Source organism: Phyllopteryx taeniolatus, chromosome 8 (genome assembly GCF_024500385.1).
Source record: "Phyllopteryx taeniolatus isolate TA_2022b chromosome 8, UOR_Ptae_1.2, whole genome shotgun sequence".
Lineage (NCBI taxonomy): Eukaryota > Metazoa > Chordata > Actinopteri > Syngnathiformes > Syngnathidae > Phyllopteryx > Phyllopteryx taeniolatus.
Genome location: NC_084509.1, coordinates 13,908,134 through 13,930,430, shown reverse-complemented (window position 1 = coordinate 13,930,430; position 22,297 = coordinate 13,908,134). Strand labels below are relative to the sequence as shown.

Here is a 22,297-nt window from a genome sequence, read left to right as displayed (position 1 = left end):
AACCACATAACATATTGTAACTAGTGATTCATGATTGCACGCAGGATGAAACTCTCCTGAGCTTTTTTTTCTTTCTTGGTGCGAGCGTGTCTGTTCTTGAAATTCGCATTAAGAAAGGTTACTAGACTCAACTTCACTCCTCATTCTCCTTACTGTGGTGTTAGTGTGTCAGTAGGACACACACTGCTCAGCGGCGTGCAGAATTCATTGCAATACATGAGTGGGCATTCGGTTTGTGTGTGTGTAAATTGCAGAATGTGTTCAGACTTGGTCACTGCCCGGTAGACAATATAAAAACACATACGGTATTTCTCATTCGAAAACAAATTAATGACTGTTATACAGATGTTATCATCATATGTGAAATATATTCAGGAATATTTATTGGATGTATACATTAAAGCTTTACCTTATGTTGGGTCATTTGCAGTACAAAGGACAACCTTGCGCTGCAGACATCAAAGAGGAGCTTTATGGTCATTCAGGTCTTTGCGCTTTTCAAGCCTTGAAGGGGCTGTATTATTTTAAATTGACTTTTAATTGTTGGTTTACAAATACAGTAGTTTGGTCTCTAGAGTGCCTGCCCACCCATCCATCCATCCATCCATCCATTTTCTGAGCCGCTTCTCCTCACTAGGGTCGCGGGCGTGCTGGAGCCTATCCCAGCTGTCATCGGGCAGGAGGCGGGGTACACCCTGAACTGGTTGCCAGCCAATCGCAGGGCACATACAAACAAACAACCATTCACACTGCACCTACGGGCAATTTAGAGTCTGCCTGCCCACCCGTTAAGTGTAAAACAACCAAGCAAATTGTTTCGTCCACCTATATCTTTTAACACATTCACTGCCATTGACTGCTTTAGAAGTCAAATATCCATGTTAACTGGGAGGGCTGGCACTGAAGGAGTTTTAAATATGTCTGTGAGCTAGCCATTTAGCACTACGTCCCTTAATTAGCATCATAACCAACCCCACACCGAGTTTCTCCGCCAGTGACATGATCAGCTAGGCTGGCCGAAGGTACAAAGCGAAATAACCTCTTTGAAGCATTGCCCGAGCACTAATTTAGCCAATGGTGACTCGTGTGACGTAATCAGAGCTGCATTGAGTTTTGTTGAAGCACAGATTAGGTTGTTGGCGTTGATAAGCGACACTTGCGTTGATAAGTGACACTTACTTGACTGCTCGATGAAGTTAGCAATGCAGTGGCAGTGCAGGAGGCGTGCGGTCTTGGCGTTGTGTCCACGTGAACTGCTGCGCCCATGAGTTAAAATACTTTTATTCCACACTGGGTTCTGCTTAAACAAGGAGAAGCAAACAGCTGGGCGACGCTGAAGAAGAGAGCCAGTCGCTGCCCAGAAGGCACACACTTTCATTCTACGAAAGCCAGGCACGCCATTGGCCAAGCAGTATAGTGCATATAAAAAGTCTACACACCGCTGTTCAAATGCCAGGTTTTTGTGACATAAAAAATGAGACCAAGATAAATCATTTAAAAACTTTACAACCTGTACAACTCAATTGGGGAGGAAAAATCCAGACGGGAACTAAAAAATAAAACAACTTCTGAGATTATGTGGTTGCACAAGTGTGCACACCTTCTTATAAGTGGGGATGGGGCTGTATTCACAATTAACCAGTTACATTCAAACTTATGTTAAATGGGAGTCAGCAAACTCCTACCATCATTTATAGTGTGTCCGATTAACCCAAATAAAGTTATAGTATGCGTGTATGTCCTTTCAAGATGACGATGCAAATCACAGGTGTCTGGCTGAAACAGCCTTTGTCCAGATTTGGTCAATTTGATATTTTTTTCCACAAATCAATACTGTTGGTCAGTCCCCATGTGGGTCTATATTTTTACAAATAATTGACTAATCTAAAGTGTTGAAAATGGCTTTCTCTCTTTGACAGTGCAGTGTTAATGGATAAAAATATATTGTTTTGTTTTTTTTGGCCTAATGAGGATAAGCGGTTCAGCAAACGGATGGATGGAGGGTTTCCTGAAAAGTGATGATTTTGGAGATGCGAGGATTCCGCCCGACGGCAGCGAAAGAAGCTTACTCATGCTAGTTACTAACATTTTGTGGTGTACATAGCAGTTTATGCACATACCATCACTATCCAGGTGAAGTAAGGCAGATGTGACACTAGAAAACCTACATCTCGCTGGTGTCGGCCGAAACCTCCTAGATACAAATTTGGTCAAGTCCATATTTTTTTTTTACAAATTGATACTATTGGTTAGTCCCCATGTGGGCCTGTTATTTTTTAAAATGATTGACCAATCTAAAGTGTTGAAAATGGCTTCCTGTCTTTGTCGATGCAATGTTAATGTCTTAACAAACATGCTGTTTTTGTTTTTTCATGAAAAGTGATGGTTTTGGAGATGTGAGGATTCTGCCCAACGCCAGCGATATATATCAACTTTATATCAAAACATGGCATGCCAGTAGTTTATAAATCCTTTAATATCAATCAAATTATGGAATGTAATGCTCATTCCCAATATTGCAAAGCCTGGCAGTTAAGGAATAGCATTGGCGTTCAGCACATTACAATGGACTTTGTCACCTCATAGTGCATGATATGGAGTCTTAAGTCAGGTCCAGTCTTAAGTTTGTCCAAAATCCTGATCATTTTCAAATTGTTCTTGAAGTCATCTATTAGATGGGATTCAGAGATGTAGTTGGGCGAGTCTGGGTTAAACATGTGTCTAAATGTGCTGGTATGATGCCGCCGCTGTGCACAAGCTCAGACTAAGCGGGCGTGTAAAATGTCCATGGGCGTTGTATGTCCGCTTGCATGGATGTTTTTGTCAGTGTGTTAATGCATGGCCTTTTTTGTTGGTGAAAGAAACCAGGTCAGCAGAATCGGGCCCTTTGGCGGAACATTCAGTGAAGCGTGAGCTTCTCATTCTCACTCTCAATGAGCCCCCTCCTACCTTCTCTCACTTTCTCTTTCATTTCTGCTCATTTCACTGTTACATGTTAAAACAGAAATGTGTCTAGGGCTCCTCCTGTTGTGCCTGCCGTAAAGGCAGTGGATTCTTTATAATGACTCTTCCTTGGCAGACCACCCGTCTTCAAATATTTTGAGGCACCATGGTGGTCTTTTGCTGTTTTCTCTGGCTCCAGTCTGAGCTACAGTACAAATACCCCATGATCGACATGAACACTCACCAACCGCAACATTAGATACATATGCACAATCTAATGAGTCTTGATACAAAAGCTGTATCAAAAATTAATACTAGAGCTCATGAATTCAGCCAGCAAATGTTTTTCTCATCCTCATCTACCTCTGTATATTGTGACTCTCACCAGAAAACAGCAATGTATCGCCACATGTGTCATCTTCGGGACCAATGCGGCCTGCTGCGAGGAACCACATGATATGTTGTACAGTTGGATGCCAGCCACACTAACCACACGACCCACATGCCTCCTGCCCTTGCATCCCATCCGATAAGCCTGTTTCCATTTGAGCTGCCATGATGAAGATCTTTTTCACTTGATGGATCCTGCTAAATGGCTATGGTTTTGCTCACTCCTTAGTTTCGGCATGCTTGATCTCATGGTCCAAACCAGCTTCACTTTAGAACACAAATGGACTGTTTGAATTACCATGTCAGTTCCATGTAAGGTATATTCCATCAGAACTAACTAACCCCCGATACCTGTCACATTGGCCTTGAAACTGATTTGTTGAACAGGGGAACCTTAAAAGTCGATTGCCAACTATTTCTGGATAAATATACATTTCAGAGGTTGGAACGTCATGCTTTATGTGAAGCAAGACCTTAGCATTTTTTTGTGAAACTTTCAGAAAATTTTATGAGACTTGAGCTCAGTAATCATTGAAGTATCAAGTGTGCTTTTCTTTCTCTTTGGGCTGTTTTGTAGGCTACCAATAATAGCAAAGCAACCATAGAACAAGAAACAGAACTTGTTGTGATCTTGCAAAAAAGTTTTTATTTCCTGCAGGATGATAAAAGTTTATATTTACTAATAAGTTGACATCAATAATAAAAGAACAGAGTATACATAGTAAAATGAGATGCTTAGTCTTGTGACGAGACCGCCCTCCTAGGCACAAAAGTAGTAATCCATCCTACCTTTTCGATGGGAAAAATATTCTAAATTCAAACAAATCAGATGTAAACCTGCAAATGGATTGTGTTGAGTTTCCACTATATTAGGCCAAAGAAGGGTTGGCGCCAGAAATGGTTCTTGGCATGGAAACAAACACAAAACATTGGACCCCAAATCAGAAAAAACAGCAAATTGGAGAATATGAATAACATGAGGAACACTTATCTGTTTTGACACACAAAAGCATTAGCGTGAAAGCTTTTGTCTCGGCATTCACACAATAATACATAATCACTTATTGTTGTAGCTTGATGGCTTCAGTCACCAAAAAGATTAAGCAACAATTTAGTGGTTTTACTGAAGCTCAAGTCACCCATTCATGTAACTGATGACCACTTCAAATATTTTCTTACGTCAGTCACAATAAACAAAATCTGTTATTCTTCCTGGGAGGTAGGAGAGCAGTTTACGAAGTTTGTGTGAAAACGTGAATGTTTCCCTTAAAGATCAAGACCTTTTTCCATCCCATTTTTTTCAGATTTTTATCAATGACCTGAAGCATGTGTCTTAGAGAGGTCACATCTGTGCAACATATGTGTGTGTGTTTTCCTCTCATTCTTAAGCTTTGCCCATTCTGTTGTCTTACTCCTCCTACCAGAAATAAAGATCTACAATTTATCAAGCATCTGCTCTCTGATCCCCCAAATGGACTCATTTGGCGTTCCTGATTGTACTAATGTTATTTTTCCTTGCTTGCTTCTGGTTAAGCTCAAGGTATTTTCCCTTGTGTCTTTGCTACAGTCTTTCCCTATAATCGTAGTGCTTCTTAGAGTGAAATAACAACTGGAAATGTCTGTCTGTCTTTGGCTATAATGTGTGTCAGACAGGTTTTGAGCAATGGGGGGCATTGAGGGTAGACACGCCTGTGTCATATGAATGGAGCGTATTCATCTGGGGACTTTGCTGTCAGCTTGGCTCTGCTCTCTCTTCACGACATGTCGATTTGCCTGTGGTGCATCATGTTCAACTAGTGACCTGCCAAGTTATACATGAAGCACTGTACATAGCAGCGTGGTTATGCATTCCTACCACCAGAAACCACTGAATGTGACCGACTCCTACGAGATAGACAAACTGATGATTGCTGAAAATCAATTACCCCTGAGGAGAGGAACTGCTTATATTAACAGTGAGCTACCCTTTGCGTAGCTGTGCAGTTGTTACCACGGCAACAGAGGAAGGTCAATTAAGATGGAATTCTAACAGGAAACATTCCTATCACTCTTTGCACATCTCCTTTGTCTGGTCCAGTATATCTTGTTCCATCTGACTTGTTGCAATTCTGTTCATTTTACTGTTGTTTTGTATAGCTGCATTAGGCTGCATCTTTTATTTCCATACAATTCATATGTAGCTTAAACATGGTGTTCGTTATGGACAATCCGTGATGGGCATAGAAGTCCAATAAAAGAACTCCGTTCGGGTTCTGAGCAGGGGGGTGGGGGCTTCCTCCCAATCACGCCCTTCCAGGTCTCACTGTCATTGGCCACGTGAGCATTGAAGTCCCTCAGCAGAATGATGGAGTCCCCAGCGGGAGCACTCTCCAGCACCCCCTCCAAGGACCCCAAAAAGGATGGGTACTCTGAACTGCTGTTTGGTGCATAGGCACAAACAACAGTCAGGACCCAGCACCCCACCCGACGGCGGAGGGAGGCTACCCTCTCGTCCACCGTGGTGACCCATTTTGAACCAATGGGTTACATAAAGTAACTTTAAACATCGGAATTTACTACAATTGAATAAAATAAAAATATAGTCGAAAATCCTAAAAAGAATATCTTCAATAAAACCATTAATAACAAAAATATATTCAAATTACAACATAACCACTGCTTATCTTAACCATAGACATATTCGACATCTGAATAGATTAAATACAAAATAAATTATAAAACCATGAAAAAAACCCTCAAGAAATAATAAATACAGCAGCATGGTGGTCGACTGGTTAGCACGTCTGCCTCACATTTCTGAGGACCTGGGTTAAATCCGGCCTCGCCTGTGTGGAGTTTGCATGTTCTCCCTGTGCCTGTGTGGGTTTTCCCCGGAGTGCTCCGGTTTCCTCCTACATCCCAAAAACATGTGTGGTTGGTTAATTGAAAACTCTAAATTGGCCATAGGTGTGAATGTGAGTACGAATGGTTGTTTGTTTATATGTGCTCTGCGATTGGCTTGCAACCAGTTCAGCGTGTACCCCACCTCTCGCCCAGCATGCTCGCGATCCTAGTGAGGATAAGCGGTTCAGAAAATTGATGAAACATTCTGTTTTTTTTTTTTTAATGTCAGTCTATGGTAAGAACAGCATTTGGTTACTCCATGTGGGGAAATGCATCTGGGATATTCTCTAGTTTTATTAGCTGTTAGCTAGCATGCATATTTTGACCTCTGAGGGGCAGTATGGTGCACGCAATGAGATACACACTTGCAGTCACAAAGAAAGTAGAAGAAGTCATATTTTTAATAGAACTCATTTTTCACAGAGTTTGAAGAATATATGCCTGAGAGTATTGTTATTTTGCCCTTTTGTATGTGTTTATACAGCATTATACAGCACAGTCATTGTGGCATAGCGGTGGAGTAGTGACCATAGTTGTTCATGTCTCTCTGTCGTGGCTGCTCAACACATTCCAAATCCAATCACATACTGATTAAATTATTAATTTCTACTTTTTCCTACAGGAAAATGGTTTGAAATTGGAACATGTCGCACATAGATCAGCATCCAAGAACGGATTGTGTTTTGACCAATAAAGTGTGTGTGTGTGTGTGTGTGTGTGTGTATATATATATATATATATATATATATATATATATATATATATATATATATATACAGTAGATAATAGATATAGATATAGTAGATAATCCATGCACCCTGAAATTTTGCAACCAAGGTTGAGATCACATTGTTTAGTGGGTCTGGGTCTTTGTGCTCATATTGGAGCAGTGTTGTAAATGTCAATGTGACAGGGGGTCACATTGACGCATCGCCTGGCAGCTGCCATCCTCTTTGTCAGCTCAAGTGCGTACTCATACTGGTACAAGCAATGTGATTTATTGTCTCTTGGGAACACACTCCATTGCTGTTGACCCATTAGCCAAATGTACACACCACTGGACACTTCATTAGGGACACCTGCACAATGAGAACAAATACACGAGCTAGTTTGTAATGACTATATTGCTATGTTTTTGGAAATGTGAATTTAGTATTATTGTAGTAGATGTGGTCTATAATGATGCTCCTTCATAGTGAAGTGTGTCTAATAATTATTTCCTTGTGTAACAAAATAATTGGGCCCAGAAATATGGACAGTGTTGCCTTGAGATACCTGTGATCCGACTGAGTAGTTTTTTGGGATATGATCATTCAGCCCTTTTTTTTGTGAGCAAATATTTTAGTTACGAGCACTGTATGGTGGCAGTCAACTCAATTCTACTCGCTTGATAACAAGCAGCAGTTTGGCAAATAGTGAAAAATCTAAAAAAACAAAAACAAAGGCTTCAAGCTGTGTCATACCACTCCCGGTTGAAGTATACTGTGAGACATAACATAAAACTAAGAAAATGCAAATGTTGTGTATTTTAAACTTAGGGTTGGGTGTTGTTTGAATTTGAGCGATTCCGGTCCCGAATCTGGTTACTCACTTCCATTCTGGTTCCAACCAATTCTCAATTCCGATTGTTTTAGGGGACTGGGTCAAAAAGGTTTGTAGGGTTTGAATAAGGGGTGTCCAAATTATGAACATAAATTTTCTTAGCAGCCCGCAGCATAGACTAAAATGAACAGTTGACTCAGGGTTCTTTATAACCAGTATCAATATCAAACCTATGAACTGAAAGGCAATGTGTGTGTAACTAACCCAATTGACTCAATATTCATTAATTAATGTTTCAGCTAAAAGTTAAATATAGCATTGTTAAAATAGTTATTTACGACTGTTTTACTATCACGTCAAATGGTTCATATGTGCAATTTGTAACTTGACTTAGTGTTTTAAGCATGTATCCTTTTATTTTGAAGGGTAGGCACCGGAACTCAGCATTTTGGCACAGAAGGTAACTTCACACTACACCGGTGAAAACGGAAGTAAAATGAGATTGCATGAAAAAGATTATTGAACGGAATCAAATGCTCTGTAAAACGATGATTCCTTTACCTCCCCACCAATGAGGCACAATGTTAGTGTTTGTGATACTGTGAAATAACGCTTATGTGAATTTTGTTGTGATGTAAAGTTGCTAGTTTGACCTTTGGTGAAGTTTTAGCTCAATGTTAAGCTTGTAATGTGACTGTTTCTACTTTCTTCCCAGCATGGTAAAATAATTTATATTTTATTTTTGTGTCTGTCATCAGCTCTTACATCGGTTTGAAGACTAAAATAAACCACCAGTGCAAAAGGGCAACCCACCGTTTAACATGTTAGCTGCCTCAATGTTGGTATAGACGTATTTTATTGTTTCACACTCACCCAATTGACTTCACTGAAGTTCTGTGTGCTGTAGGCTGAGGCTCGGAGCGAGAGAGAGCATGTCACACTTCTACTGTAAACATCATGAAGCCTCCTTTGCACAACATAATCTTATTACAAGTGTTGCACTGAGGCGATTGGTGATTTATCCATCCATCCATCCATCCATTTTCTGAGCCGCATCTCCTCACTAGGGTCGCGGGCGTGCTGGAGCCTATCCCAGCTTTTGCCAGCCAATTGCAGGGCACATACAAATAAACAACCATGCGCACTCACATTCACACCTACGGGCAATTTAGAGTCTCCAATTAATGCATGTTTTTGGGATGTGGGAGGAAACCGGAGTGCCCGGAGAAAACCCACACAGGCACGGAGAGAACATGCAAACTCCATACAGGCGGGGGATTGAACCCAGGTCCTCAGAACTGTGAGGCTGACGCTCTAACCAGTCGGCCTTTACATTCACTAGCTTAATGCTAACAAATAATGCAAACGATATAGGCGGGCAAAAGAATACATCAATGTGACAGTGTTATAATGTTTTAAGCATCAAATATTCAAAGAGTGCATCAAAACATGTAGACAGACAATATAACAATACTCACAGGCATGTATTCTTATTCTATTTAAGTATGTTATTACTATATTTTTTTATAAAGTAGAATATTATAAATATATGAATACATTAAATTATATAAAATTAAATGTATATATTAAAAAAAAGTAACATTTTGCATTTTTTATCCATGCAGGCTGGAATGGAATAGTGACGTTCCATTCATGTCAATAGTGAAATATAATTTGGGTGTTTTGAGTAGACTTTACACCGATTTTATCGGGCTGATCGGTATCGGCTGATATTTAGCATTTTATGCTGATCGGCTTTAGTGTCATAATTTGCCGATCCGATCAATGACGTCATTGATCGGCTCCGCAAAAGACATTTACTCCGTGTCGCCTCGTGCACAGTATATTTGAATCTAAAAGCTTGTTTATTTTTAGCCTTGTCACGTCTTTTGACGTAGTATTGGAAATATCTGACGGCCAATAAAGTTAAAAAAATTTTTTTTTTTAAATGTCTGCGGTGTGGAACAGACAACACGTCTGAGACAGACAACACGTAATGCCCGGATCAAACTACAAGGCAAATTTGCTGTTCCACGATTGCACTGTCAGACTACTGCAATAAAATCTTGTATTCCGATACCACCGCATCCTGTTTTTTACGATCGTTGGGCTTTATCTTGTCAACTCAAATGCAACCGGATACATTCGTTACCGTGGCGACGATAACAAGAGTGGAGCGAGCCGACTGTATCATAAGGACAAAATAGAGAAAAACGTGTGTTGGTGGTCACTGGTGCTCAGGACAGGAGAGGACTTCGTTTAAGGCTTGCTTGAGGTATGTGCACATACTTTTAATACGATACGGCTCACAAGCAGGCAATAAAATGTTATGAAGCCTAGCAAGCTCGTGGTACCACGAACGGTTGGACGTAAAAATGCCGCTGTTCTGTCGAATCATGCTCTAAAGTTTTGGTGTGGGTGAAATAATTGAATTAAAAATCAAGTAATGTAACTACAGTAAGTTAGCACCCATTATTTCTGTCATGTAATGTTGGTTTGACCTGACTGATTAGAACACAAACGCGTTGAACACAAACAGTGGAGCAACACATTTATACAGATAAGACAACAATCCTCACAGACATGTACAACCCCAATTCCAATGAAGTTGGGACATTGTGTTAAACATAAATAAAAAAAAAATAAAATGATTTGCAAATCATGTTCAACCTATATTTAATTGAATACACTCCAAAGACAAGATATTAAATGTTCAAACTGATCAACTTTATTGTTTTTAGCAAGCAATCATTAACTTGGAATTTTATGGCTTCATTGGAATTGGGGTTGTATGTTTTTATAAAGTACAATATCATAGAGGGCTATTTTTCCTCAGTAAAATGCACATAACAAACATTTTTGTTGTTGTTTTTTTGGTGGGGAAGGCTTGAATGGATTAAGGCATTTCCATTCATATTAATAATGAAATATGATTTGAGATAAGTGTTTTGAGTTGTGAGCATGTTCACGGAATGAATTAAACTCAGATCTCAAGCCACCACTGTAATGTCATTACATGCAGGGGAAAAAAGTTGTAATATTATAAGAATAAAGACACAAATGTACAAAAAAGTAGTTCATACTGCAGAAGTAATATCCATATTTTTAATACTTATTATTATTATTTTTTTTTTACGTGTCATGATGTATTTAACTATTTTTTTCTCCTTTACCACCCGGTCCCTCGTGAGAATAAGCAGTTAAGAGAATTTACGAATAGATAGATGGATGTTACTCCTTTAATCCTGTAATATTGTATTTTTTTTGGCCCCATTCTCAAATTTGTATTTACCTATGTTAAGTTAACGCCTTGTTGCATCACCAGCGTATGCAGAAAAGAGAGTAGTGAGATGAATAGTTCTTTGACGTTTGTTATGACTGAGCTGCAGATGACTACGCCGCGTTAGCTTGATAACAGTGGGACCGTGCACGGCCAGGACTTGGTGTGTATCTTCTTCTCAATGACTCATTCAGACAGAGAAAGAGAGGACAGAGAAATAAAAGCAACGAGAAGCGCAAGAGGAAACAAAAAGAAAGCCTGTGCCGTCTGCAGATGAATCAGGCCACTCTTTGAATACTACATGACGCTGCACAGTGCTTGTGAGTGTGATATGACCGAATTTGATCACAAATATTCAACCTTCTCTACAAAGATCTTCATCTGCTGACAGAGTAAGACAAGAAAATTACATCACAGTGGAGGTTGCTATAAGTCACAAATTGCTATGTTCCGACTGAACTTTCACTTTTCGGCTCATTGTCTCTAAAGCCTCACAGCCAACCTAAATCTTAAAGGATGCCACCGTGCACTCTGCTATCTACCCTCTCCTCACAAACCTCAGGGTGGGAAAGGGGGGATGTCGGGTCCACTCCACATAACTGCACTAAGAATAGTTCACTGACTCTCTTGTGTGTGAATTGAAGTTTTGTGTGTCTGCCTCACTCAGCATTCCAGAGTAGGAGGCCAGAATATGCTACTGCCATTACTGTTTGCCCCCTCCGTCCCTTACTTTCCATCACTGCCCTCAGTCTTGAGCATCCGCACACACACTCAAGCATGCCTTGGGATGCTTTACTGTGAAAGTGTTTATCAGTGTGCTTGTGATGGAACAGGAGTGTGGCTTTACGGTAGTAGTAGCTTACTATGCCTCTTTTCCACTGCACCTACAGTTATGTTTACACTCCCCTGTTCAATTGTCAGGTTTTTGTGATATTAAAAATATCCTTATAAAAATATCCTTATAAAAAATATCAAGATATATCCTTTCAAAACATTTTTGAACATTGTGACCAATAACCTGTACACCTCAATGGAATAAAACAAAAATATTTTTGAGTGGGGAAGTGTTCAGAATTAACCAATCACATTCAAGCTCATGTTAAATGGGTGTCAGCTCACACCCGCCACCATTTTAAGTGCCTCTGATTATATCCAAATAAATTTCAAGTGTTCCTCATTTTCCTTTTCCTGACATATCTTTGGGTTTGTAGCAGAAGCCTGAAGGTTTTGCGCTAACATTAACTGCTATTGCGAACTATTCATAATTCCTTCCACCTTGTTTAAGGCTTCGTTTTGGACCATAACACATTTTCCTTTGTTTTTGGGAGATTTCATTATGGTCTAATGAAAGCAAGATTGGACTTTTCTGTCGTAATTCCAAAAGGTACTGTATGTTTGTCACAAACACAACACTGCTCATCTCCAAATGAATGCCAGACCTACAGTGAAGCATGGTGGTGGCAGCATTATGCTTTTGGGCTGTTTTTCTTCAGCTGGAACTGGGGACTTAGACAAGGTGGAAGGGATTGTGAACAGTTCCAAGTCACAGTCAGTGTTATGTTAGCACAAAATCTTCAGATTTCTGCTTGAAAGCAAAAAAAAAAAAAAGTTAGGAAATGGCTATTTGAACATTTGAACTTTATTTGGGGTTAATTAGTGAGGATAGAGGATGGATAGAGGCACTATAAATGGTGGCAGGTGTGTCCTGAATCCCATAAAGCATGACTTTAAACGTGATGGTGGGTGTGAACACTTGTGCAACCACATTATCATAGTTATTTATGTTCACTTCCCCTCTCAAAAAGATTAAAAACTTTTTTTCGGTTCAGTTTTACAGGTATAGATCACATTGATGGTGGAAAAAGCTTTCTCATTTTTTATATTCCAAAAACCTGGCATTTGAGCAGGGATGTGTAGCCTTTTTATATCAGTTATACCTACTCTGCTCAACATGGCTCTTTATTAATGCTTTTTCAATGGAAAACCCAGGTGCCAAAAATAGTACCGTATGTGGACGTAAACCACTGCTGATCGCTCAATGGTTATCGCCACATTCTTGTAACATTTGAGGACACATAGGTAGAAATGGCAGAAAATAATACCCTCCATTGTTACTGTTTATTTGCGTGACTTGATCTAACTGAATGATCTGACTTGAATGTATTCCATTCCACGATTTTGGAGTTTCATATATTTTGAAGTGAAAATTGACTGCGCGGCACGGTGGCCGACTGGTTAGAGCGTCAGCCTCACAGTTCTGAGGTGCGGGGTTCAATCCCCGTCCCTGCCTGTGTGGAGTTTGCATGTTCTCCCTGTGCCTGCGTGGGTTTTCTCCGGGCACTCCGGTTTCCTCCCACATCCCAAAAACATGCATTAATTGGAGACTCTAAATTGCCCGTAGGCATGACTGTGAGTGCGAATGGTTGTTAGTTTCTATGTGCCCTGCGATTGGCTGGCAACCAGTTCAGAGTGTACCCCGCCTCCTGCCCGATGACAGCTGGGATAGGCTCCAGCACGCCCGCGACCCTAGTGAGGAGAAGCGGCTCAGAAAATGGATGGATGGATGGAAAATTGACTGCCGCAAAGTGAAGTGAGTAGAGCACAGCCAAGCTAAAACTTTGTAGTGGAAGAGTGACATGAGTGTGTAAGGATGTAGGTAAGCGTTCAAGACACTTTGAGGACTAATTTAAAAAAAAAAAAAGGTTTAGGCTGTGATACTGTTTCCAGTTTTGCTTTTGGCCTTTCTGTGTGGAATTTTCATGTTCTCCCTATGCTCGAATATTTCTTTTCCTCTGGGTACTCTGGCTTCTTCCCAGAGTCCAGAACATTTTTTCTGGGTTAACCAAGGACTAGTGTGACTGTGTGAAAGGGTGTCAGTTTAGATCGGTGCTAGCTTCTTCGCAATATAAGACATGGATGGATTGTTGGAAAAATATTATAAAATGGTCTGGTTGCAGAATTTTGCTGCTGAGTTGTCCTTCAGCAAGGCACCCACCCCACAAGTGCCAATGGCAGTCCTTAGTGTGTCCAGCCCCATTACTCAATGACATCGCTCCCTCCATTTCTCCTCAAAGGGATCTTCTGTGTCTTCAAATCAGTGAAAAGAAAGCGAGCATGAGATGCAGCAGCTTGTACAAGCTCAAGCCAAAGTCTGGAGCTGTTAAAACAGAAATGTTAATCCTTTTTACACCCCCAAGATCCGCTTGTCTGACTGCTCCATGTAGGCTTTAATCAGTCTGACTCAGTCAACAATAATCCTGTCCTGCTGGACCTGTCCCTTTTGACCTGATAGCAGAAGGTATGGAAAAAGAAGTGATCGAGATGAGCTGCTATTATTAATCTTGCGGCACTAGCGTCTAGACTAGGTAGAACTACACTGATAAAACCATTGTCTGTGCCAGTGGAACAGAACAGATACAAGAATAATTGAATTGCTTGCTGTCTGTGTAACAGAACTACTGAGAAAAATGAACAAAAAGTACCATTAATTTCTCGTGTATCATGCGTGTTTTTCCCCAACCCAAAATGTCAAAAGTCAATAGTGCGTATTATACATGGTTATAGGGGCAAATGAAAAAAAAAAACTTTCACATTTTATAAATGTATGCCGCCATCTAGTGGTTATGAAAAAGCTGGACACTTTCATTCAAAAATGCCACCACCACCTAGAGGTTATGATAAAGGTGTACACTATCATTCTAATATGCCACCTAGTGGCGATAAAAAAGATGTAGCCTACACTTTCATTCCAATAAGACGGGGGTACGTATGACTGCATATATGTACAGTTGTGCTCATAAATTTTACATACCGTGGCAGAATTTGTGAAATATTGTTTTATTTAAATATGACTGATGACTGAACAATAACCATCATTAATTTATTTTTGGTTATGCTTTGTTTAATGATAATGCTTTTCTGAAATGCTTGAGCGTTTAATTTGAATCCCATTAAAATAAAATTAAATGTGTTTCGCCTGGTCCTTCATGTTTTCTTTAAATAATTGTACCCATTTGACAAATTCTGCCTGCGTAATCAAACATACAACTGTGTGTTTTCTCATTTACCAAATAAAAGTAGGGCTGTGAATTTAAAAATAAGAGCAAGTAAATAAAAAATAGGATTACGTGTTCAAATAAAGTGCTTCTGAATAATTCTTTAAAAAAACTAACAAAATACAGATAATACTTCGTTTTGATTATATCATGCATTGTAAAAATTTATTATACATAGGCAGAAAATTTTCCAGAATTTTGAGGTCAACTTTGGGGGTGCGTATTATACATGGGTGCGCATTATACACGAGAAATTATGGTAGCTAGGATTTCTTAATTTACTCAAATCTGAAGGATTATTGAATCAATTGGATTACTCGTGGAAATTACAATTTATTTACTCTTCAAACATCCAGAAGAATATTTCAAATAGTAGGAATGTTTTTTATTCTTTATTTTTTTTATTTTTTATTTTATTCTTTTATTTTTCTTTTATTCTTTTTTTTTTCTTTAATAGCCAATATATATGTCTATAGTTACTCGTCTGTGACTGAGATCGTAACTCAACTTGCTTGTATACGAAATACATTTTTCTCATTGAAATGAATTGAAATGCAATTAATTTGGCTTGAGTATCATTATGTGTGTACTACGGCTCACTGGCATTTCTACCGGGAAATTGAGAGATCTATAGAATGTATTTATTTAGTTTTACTGTGTGTCCTTTTTTAACAAGCTAGAAATGTGCAAGAGCTATACAGTACTAGGTCCAAACATAATATTTTAACAACAAAAATACAGTATCCCCTTGCCTCAAAAATGGTTTGATCATACATGCAAATCAGTCGCCATTCGGTGAAATTTTGAGCTCAAAATAGGCCATTTACGTGAATCCTATAGATCCGATGAGTGTTTCCTGACAATGTTTTTTTTTTTGTCAACTTTTTCATGCCTTTGGTGTTTTGCATGTCTGTGATATGCAGAGAATACCTTCCATTGAGTAGTGACGTTTATATGCCTATTTGCGTAAACCAGGATATATTGCAAATTTCTTAACTTCTACCACTGAATACAAACACATTGTTCATCATCATCATTACCAGGCCTCATTTTTGCTGCATGTAACCATAGGTCACTGTTGATTTCGTTAGGTAGGAGTTTGATGATGTTTTTTTTCTTGCTAGGAAGTGTTACAGGGGGTCAGACAGTACCCTACTGTCCTTTTTGAGTTTTGAATTAGAGAAACAAGGTTTTGTCATGTGCATGTGTTTATTACCAAGGTGCGACTGACGAGCTAACTCACTGGATGCCCATTATCATTGAAACTCCGATCATGTGTGTGTGCGTGCATGCTTGTTCGCGTGTGTGTGTGTGTGTGTGTGTGTGAGTGAGTGTTTTGTCTATCTATTTAGAATGATGATGTAAGTTGTATCAATCATGTATCAGTTTATATCTCTTATTTGATAAAAATGCTAGTTGGTGAGTGAGAGTGTGAGAGTGTTTGAGAGAGAGAGAGGGAGCGAGCTGTATAATCATGTTTAATTTATGATTATATTTTATTATATTATGATCTTTTGCTGTGGCTTATTTAAATTTGAGATGCACGATAACTCTTTTCTTCCACTGATACCGATAAATTGCTGCTTCTGCAAACTGGTACTGATAGATATCATTTTTTTAAGGTGTGGTTTGGGGACTTATGTATATTGTATATAATTGTGTTTTATATTCAACTGTTACTATAATAGCATGCCTTTTATTGTTACTATACACAAGTACAATGAGATTGAGATGAGATGCCTTGTATAAATGTGTCTTATTATTATTGTACAATCATCCATCCATCCATTTTTCAAACCGCTTATCCTCACTAGGGTCCCGGGTTTGCTGGAGCCTATCCCAGCTATCTTCGGGCGAGAGGCGGGGTACACTCTGAACTGGTCACCAGCCAATCGCAGGGCACATATAAACAAAAAACCATTCGCAGTCACAGTCACACATACGGGCAATTTAGAGTCCTCAATCAACCTACCGCTTATGTTTTTGGAATGTGGAAGGGAACCGGGGTACCCGGAGAAAACCCACGCAGGCACAGGGAGAACAAGCAAACTCCACACAGGTGAGGCCGGATTTGAACTCTGGTCCTCAGAGCTGTGAGGCAGCTGCGCTAACCAGTTGAGCACTGTGTCATTATTGTACAATCAATATAAGATATGCAAATAGTACACAGGTTCAAATATTCATGTTTTTCATATTAAACAATATAAGAACAGGTGATCATGTTAATGTTAATTTAAAGATATTTTAATTTGTGGCTGGATGAAGAGTACCAGGGGAGTGTTGGTGCTGAACGAAGCCGTTAGATGCGTGCCATTAGTTGATGCGTGCTCGCGCTGGACCGGTCAAGTGAAGGAGGTCTGTTGTGTGTTTTAATGTTAATTCCATTTGTAGATGATCTAATTTATTTTCCAGTGAGCGAATGTTGGAAACGAAGATGATTAGGAGCGGTTTTCTGGAAGGGTTAGCTTAGGTGTTAGCTCACCGCAACAAAAATGCTTCTACATGGCATCTTGCTCCTCTGTTGGCTTGAGCTGTTAAGCGAGTGCACTGCTTCATACTGCGGATATTGACTTTTTTTTTATGTCATAGATGAAGAATTTGGGTCAAAATATCCATGACTGTTACGAGCCAATGCAACTGCTGGTGACCTAGCGTGCTGCTGAATGAGATGGCTGTTGTTATTGGTCCAGTTTGTTTTTATGTCGGACCTATTGGTGTGACGTTTTTTTCCCAATATCGGTCCAATAATTATTGGTAGCGATAGTTGTCGAGCTTCCCTAATTTAAAAAACCTTGATCAGATTTGATGGTTTAGTCACAGACTTCCCCAAAAAGTGTTATGCTTCTCTTTCATGAAAACCAGTGTTAATCATTTGCATATACAGGGAGTCACTGGGAGTCCTGTTGAAGTACCATATACACGCATCTGGCCATGCCAAGTGTTACATGAACTGACTGCTTTCAAGCTTATTCAAACATTTGGCGCTTCCACAGCAATTTGGAAGGATTAATTCTCTACTCTGAGAAACACGTTTTCAGACCACAGGCAAACAATATTCTGTAAAATAAAAGCCCTGGTAAAATGCACAAGCAAGTGGAAGGACACCATTCAATATAAAAAAAAATAAAATGCCCACATGCCGCCTCAACTCTTCAAAAGCTAAGTCATATTTTTAATTTACACATTGCCCGCTGTGGCATATCTGCTTTATAATGCTTAATGTTGTCTGTCTGTATGTGTGTGTGTGTTGTTGATTAATAATGTAATTGATTAGTTGCCAATTAATCAATGAATTTTTGCACCTTCTTGTGTGTACCCTTCTTAATTATGTTGTGATGTCAACAGTGTTCCGTAATTGCACTTTCCCTGCAAATCCAGAATATGAATGATGAAAGCTATGCTGTAGGATGTATAAAAAGTATTCATTATGCATCTGCTAATAGCCGTCAATATCTATTTTTCTGAATTATTGTTGGTTTCAAAGAATGCTCAGGTTCTGTGTAAAGGCTCAAGTTAAAACACATTTGATTTCTAGTTGCTTCAGTATTAAACTAAAAGAGGCCCGCTGGCTTGCATTTTGAAGGCAACCTGGCTAAAAATGCTGAGTCGCAGCAAGTCATAAAATGTGTGCTGGAATCAGAGGAATAAAATTAACCCTTAGCTTTGTATGTGTCTGTGCTGATTTATCTTATATATTTTGATTTTAGTTTTAGTGCTGAGTGTAAAAGTGAGTCGGAAGTTGACCTGCAACTACAGCCTAGAACAAGCTCTAAATCAAGGAAACGGGGGAGGAAAATTTGGGAGCTCATGAAGAGGAGGAAAGTGATTGGATAATGTGGGATTAAAACACAGGCGGAAAAGTCTTCAGCAGCGGGGTCTTCAGTTTATAGTGGTAGTTCGGGGACAGAGAGCAGAGCACAGTGGGCGTCTGCTAGATGCTGATTTTGCTTTCAGAGTTAGCCACATGTAGGCTTTGTGTAGGTGTCATATGCTAAATGACTGATTCATTGTTGAAGAGGGCTTTCACTTTGCTCAAAGACTTTAACTTTCAGTTTTGCTTCCCTGACCTGGTTTGAATTAGGCTCATTAGTTACATATAGCACTCAGTTGAACACTAACCTCCGCCAAGCCTGTATAGTCCTGTCAATGTGACAAGTTTGAAAAATAATGACAAAGCCATACTCTCCCGCGCAAGTCCTGTAGCTGTAGCAGCCCCATCTGCTGGATCTGGTTGGTCATTGCACAGCTTAGCCCTAATGCAAGTGGACTGTAACAGCAAAATAAGAACAAAATCATTTATTTAATGTATTCTTGTATTTGGAGCCTGAACAAAATATTTTATTTTTGCACATGGTAGAGGGAGAACATGCAGACTCCACACAGGCGAGGCCCGATTTGAACCCGGGTCCTCAGAACTGTGAGGCAGATGTGCTAACCAGTCGTGCCACCTATCATTGTTTAATAATGCAAAATTAATTACTATCTAATCGATTAATAGATGGGATAAGTGGTAGAACACTCAGTTATGAAAATATTAAATACAACCCCAATTCCAATTATGTTGGGACGTTGTGTTAAACATAAATAAAAACAGAATACAATGATTTGCAAATCATGTTCAACCTATATTTAATTGAATACACTACAAAGACAAGACATTTAATGTTCGAACTGATAAACTTTATTATTTTTAGCAAATAATCATTTACTTAGAATTTTATGGCTGCAACACGTTCCAGAAAAGCTGGGACAGGGTCATGTTTACCACTGTGTTACATCACCTTTTCTTTTAAAAACATCCAATAAACGTTTGGGAACTGAGGACACTAATTGTTGAAGCTTTGTAGGTGGAATTCTTTCCCATTCTTGCTTGATGTACAGCTTCAGCTGTTCAACAGTCTGAGGTCTCCGTTGTCGTATTTTACGCTTCATAATGCGTCACACATTTTCAATGGGAGACAGGTCTGGACTGCAGGCAGGCCAGTCTAGTACCCGCACTCTTACTAAGAAGCCATGCTGTTGTAACACCTGCAGAATGTGGTTTGGCATTGTCTTGCTGAAATAAGCAGCGGCGTCCATGAAAAAGACGTTGCTTGGATGGCAGCATATGTTTCTCCAAAACCTGTATGTACCTTTCAGCATTAATGGTGCCTTCACAGATGTGTAAGTTACCTATGCCATTGGCACTAACACAGCCCCATACCGGCTGGCTTTTGAACTTTGCGTCCATAACAGTCCGCCTTGTTCTTTTCCTCTTTGGCCCAGAGGACACGACGTCCACAATTTCCAAAAACAATTTGAAATGTGGGCTCGTCGGACCACAGATCACCTTTCCACTTTGCATCAGTCCATCTTGATAAATGGGTTTTGCTTTGCATTGTAGCGTTTCAAATTGCACTTACGGATGTAGCGCCAAACTGTATTTACTGACATTGATTTTGTGAAGTGTTCCTGAGCCCATGTGGTGATATCCTTTACACATTCGTGTCGGTTTTTGATGCAGTGCCGCCTGAGGGATCGAAAGTCAGGGGCATTCAATGTTGGTTTTCGGCCTTGCCGCTTACATGCACTGATTTCTCCAGATTCTCTGAACCTTTTGTTGATATTATGGACCGTAGATGATGAAATCCCTAAATTCCTTGCACTTGTATGTTGAGGAACATTGTCCTTAAACTGTTCGACTATTTTCTCACGCACTTGTACACAAAGAGGTGAACCTCGCCCCATCTTTGCTTATGAATGACTGAGCAATTCAGGGAAGCTCCTTTTATATCCAATCATGGCACCCACCTGTTCCCATTTAGGCTGTTCCCCTGTTGGATGTTCCAAACAGGTGTTTGATGTGCATTCCTCAACTTCCTCAGTCTTTTTTGCAACCTGTCCCAACTTTTTTGGAACATGTTAAATATAGGTCGAACATGATTTGCAAATGATTGTATTCTGTTTTTATTTGTTTAACACAACGTGCCAACTTCATTGGAATTGGGGTTGTAGTTTAAGCCTCTGTAAAGTAAAATGCTGTTTTTCTTCAAGACAAATGTATTCCAGTATTGGTATTGTTATTGTAAAAAAATATATATATACAGTAAAGAAGAAAAAAAAACATTTTCCAAGAAAAGTTGTAATATCACAAGAATTAGAATTTCACTTACTACATTTTTTTTCTCGTGTTACATCTTTTTGTAAAATTTTTATTGAATCTTATTTTCATTCTGCTGCTTTCCTTGAATGTTCTCAAACAGTTTTTCCCCCACCAACGCACAATCGCTTCATTCTTGGCCCATTCATGAACATTTGGTCAGATGTTGTCACTTAATCCTGCTAACAAGTAAACTGACCCAAAAAATGCATCCTTGGTGGGTGTAAATGCACCCTGGAATGGAAGGGAGAGCCAGGAAGCAAAAACAACTCAATTTGTACTGCTTTAGCAGTTTGTTCTATTGGACCATACTTTGTTTCAAATTCATTGAATCCATAGGCTTGGTGTGAATGTTTCTGGTGGACTTGCCCAAGTGTAATATAACTTGGGCCTGATTTAGGATGAATATAGCAGGTTCAGGGCGAGGACATGCTTTTCAAACTGACAGAGTTACAGGAAACAGCAATCATTAGGGATAATTTCCGAGTGACAGCGGCCTCGACATGCAGTGGAACTGTAGGAGGTATTGTGGATCGGAGTTTGATTTGGCTTGAATACAGTCAAGTTTCATCGTGGTTGCATGCTTTCCCTGCACCCCCTTACCTAGTCCGGAAACAAGAGCTGTGTAACTGGCTCAAGTGGGATCTCAGAGAGGCAGTGGACATATGGCACCGCCGGGAGACGAATCGTGGTCTTATATTATTACTATAGTGCAATCTTAGACTTTGATGTGCAGATTAATATCAGCACAGCATGGTGACGTGTACCTTTCATTGCTTTCCCTGATTTTAATTCATGTCTCATGAAAACCAGTGTTAAAGAGCACCTCTGGTTACCTGCTGCTGTTGTTATAAACCATCCCTGGATTACAAGCATTAACCTGCTTCTCATTTAAACGGCCTTTGTTTTTTTTTGTTTTTTTCAGCGTACCTCTGTTACCAAACAACCCTCCCTGAAAATGTTGCTGCCTCATCTATTTGTAAAATGGAGGGTTTCATTATGAAGAATACAGCTGAGGTCTGGGCCTGTCAAGAGCAGCAGGGAAGGATGTCATGTGGGAGAGTG

The 22,297-nt window shown here is 39.6% G+C and overlaps 1 protein-coding gene across 2 annotated transcripts in view; it reads left to right on the top strand.

Annotated features, from left to right (window-relative positions):
* Positions 1–22,297, top strand: part of dock10 (dedicator of cytokinesis 10) — a 116,437-nt gene that overhangs the window by 1,992 nt on the left and 92,148 nt on the right. The window lies entirely within an intron of this gene.